Here is a 3014-nt window from a genome sequence, read left to right on the forward strand (position 1 = left end):
GCCCAAGCTATGCTGAATTTACCTGCAAAATCCCCATGAAAATTCATCTAGTAGTTTTGGAGAGGCACGTTACAACAGCCAGACAGACAGACCTGACAGTTTTACAGATTTATTATTAGTATAGACCATTTTTTCCCAACATATTTCAAGGTTTTCACCAAAACTCTTTTCCATAATGGTGGGTTTCAAGGTTAGGTCTATTACTATTTCATTAGTTTCTGCAGAATTGCCATTATTATTATTATTATATTTTAAAATTCAATTAACCATGTAATTCCCTTGTTCCACATGAGATCTGTTAGAAAAATACATGACCTATCATGGGGAAAAAACTGGTTTATCTGGAGCACTAGACACCTAGTCACCCTCAAAGTAGTTCCCTTGGAATTCCACATAATTCTCCCAGTGATGCCACAACTGTTGAAAGCATACCAAAAAGTCTCTTTCAGAATGGAGGTTAGCTAGGCTGTTGTTGCTGCCCTAATGTCCTCTCTTCTCTAAAATCGTGTTCCTTTTAAATGGTCTTTTGAGTTTGGAGAACAGCCAGAAGTTGCAAGAGGCTATATTTAAAGAGTAAGGGGCCTGTTGTAGCACAGGAACCTCATTTTTCATCAAACAACGTCTGAATCAAGTGCGAGAAATGTACTGGAGCACTGTCATGATGGAGACATTAATTTCCTGTTGACTGCAGGTCCAGTCCCTTGTGCCGCACAGCATAATGTGGGCAATGGAGGACATCCCCGTAGTCCTCTTTCATAATATTTGATCCTGCATGCAGTGCCCACTGAGCGTGTACCACACTGCCGGAAGCAAAGAGCATAGAGTCCAGCATGTCCTGTGAGGCATCAACAAGAAGTTGCTTTTGCTGCACTGTCAACAGCTTAGACATGAATTTTGCTGACACTCTCTCCCTGGCAAAATCTTTGGTCACAATGGAATGGGTCCAAAAAGTGCTGTTGCCCATCTCTTCCACAGTTTCACTGATAGTCACACGACAGTCCCGCATCACCGAAGATTTCACTTTGGCAATGACCTGGTCATTTTGGCATATTGATGGTGGACCAGAGCATGGCTCGCTCTGCACCAACTGTACAGGCATCTTTAAACTGGCTGTATTGCTTCTTAATCTGATGCCCATAGTGTCATCACCAAAAGCTCTTCCAAATAGTTTCCACTAGCTGTCGCCCAGTTTCTGGCAAAATTTAATTCAGTTGTGCCACTCCAGTCATTCTGTCATTTATCTTGCAATGAAAAATAGACATTAGCACTATGCACCACCTTCCTCAAGTGCTGCTTACCACTAACAGATGTTATTGACAAGCAGGAGAATTTTCACACATGCACACTGAGGTTGAAGGTCAGCTCATGCAAGTGCACAGTTTCAAATCTGGAAAGTGTTTGTAAAAATATAGTAAGGTCAGATACTTTTCTAACAGGCATTGTATGTGTAACATTGGGAATTTATCACATTATATCCACAATAAATTAGTATTTACTATGAATGCCTGATTTCCAGTTATGTAACAACATTAAGAAAGCATCTGATTTCACTACAATGGAAATTTGGTATGCCAGCTTCTTTGTGTTCTAACAACAGTACCGTCATGCCGCTAAGGGACGGTTACATGACAGTCAGGCCTTTGACTTTCAACAATAGCCTATTTCTTTCCTTGTGGCAAATGCATTAAAATGTCAGCTGTAAATCAAAATCATTTCTGTTCACATGAAAATTGATAACTGGTTGAAAAGTGGGTGAAACAGGATTTAACAAAATTGCAAGTGAGTGTTGTGCGAACTGGTCATTCAGCTTCTAGTGATGTGTGTTTCAGTCTGACAAAAGTGAACCACATGTAAAGAAAAGAAAGTACGATGGTAATTGCATCAGGTTTCAATTTCCATATATAGGTGACAAGGACTGTCCAAGACCACAGTGTGTTGTTTTTGGCAAATTCTTGCTCACAGCAATCTGAGGCCTTCTCTACATCATTTAGAAACTAAACATCCCATCCAAGTAAACAAATCTGCTGATTTTTTTACACAAAATATTAAAGTGTGGAGAAATGATTAGTAGTTAACTTTTGTATCCCCTGCAAACAGTGGCTGAGAATGCTCTTGAAGCATTTTATTGTGTTAGCTACAGGATTCCTAAAACTGCAAAGCCTCATTCAATAGCTGAAGATTTAGTGTGGCCATGTATAAGTGACATAGTGCAATGTGTGCCTGGAGAATCTTTCACAAAAAAAGTCAGTATAGTACCATTGTCCAAAAATACGATCAACTACCAGATTAAAGACATATCAAAGTGTGTTGAAAATGAAATTTTGGAAATAATGTGTGCCAGTCCTATTGCAATTCAACTTGAGAAATCAACTGATGTTGCCAATTCACCCATTTTGTTACTTTTTGTCCATTAATATTAATGGGGAATCTGTAGAAAAGGAGCTACTATCCCACAAACCCTTAAAAGATTGAACTACAAAAGGAGATATATTTAAATAACCAGCAGATTCTTTTGTGAAAATTTAATAGCCTAATGAATTAAAACCTGTGTTGGATGATGCAATGAAAATAATTAATTCTTTTAAGGCTCACCCTACAAATTAGCCAATGGCCCTACCGCAGTGGTAACACCGGTTCCCATTAGATCACTGATGTTAAGCGCTGTCGGGCTGGGCTAGCACTTGGATGGGTGACCATCCGGTCTGCCGAGCGCTGTTGGCAAGTGGGGTGCACTCAGCCCTTGTGATGCAAACTGAGGAGGTACTTGATTGAGAAGTAATGGCTCTGGTCTCGGAGAGCAGTGTGCTGACCACATGCCCCTTATATCCACATCCACTGACACCTATGGGCTGAGGCTGGCAAGACGGCCGGTCGGTACTGTTGGGCCATCATGGCCTGTTCAGGAGGAGTTTAGTTTTAGTTTTTCACCCTACATATTCCAGGGTCTTTGCAGTGCTTTATGAGGAATTGGAAGCATTTATAAGTGTTTATTGTCTCACACTGAAGTTAGGTGG

At 40.4% G+C, this 3014-nt stretch overlaps 1 pseudogene; it reads left to right on the forward strand.

Annotated features, from left to right (window-relative positions):
• The first annotated feature begins 2603 nt into the window (after positions 1 to 2603).
• LOC126189865 (5S ribosomal RNA) lies at positions 2604 to 2721 on the forward strand (annotated as a pseudogene).
• The last annotated feature ends 293 nt before the right edge of the window (positions 2722 to 3014 follow it).

The sequence above is a fragment of the Schistocerca cancellata genome, chromosome 5 (assembly GCF_023864275.1).
Source record: "Schistocerca cancellata isolate TAMUIC-IGC-003103 chromosome 5, iqSchCanc2.1, whole genome shotgun sequence".
Taxonomy (NCBI): Eukaryota; Metazoa; Arthropoda; class Insecta; order Orthoptera; family Acrididae; genus Schistocerca; species Schistocerca cancellata.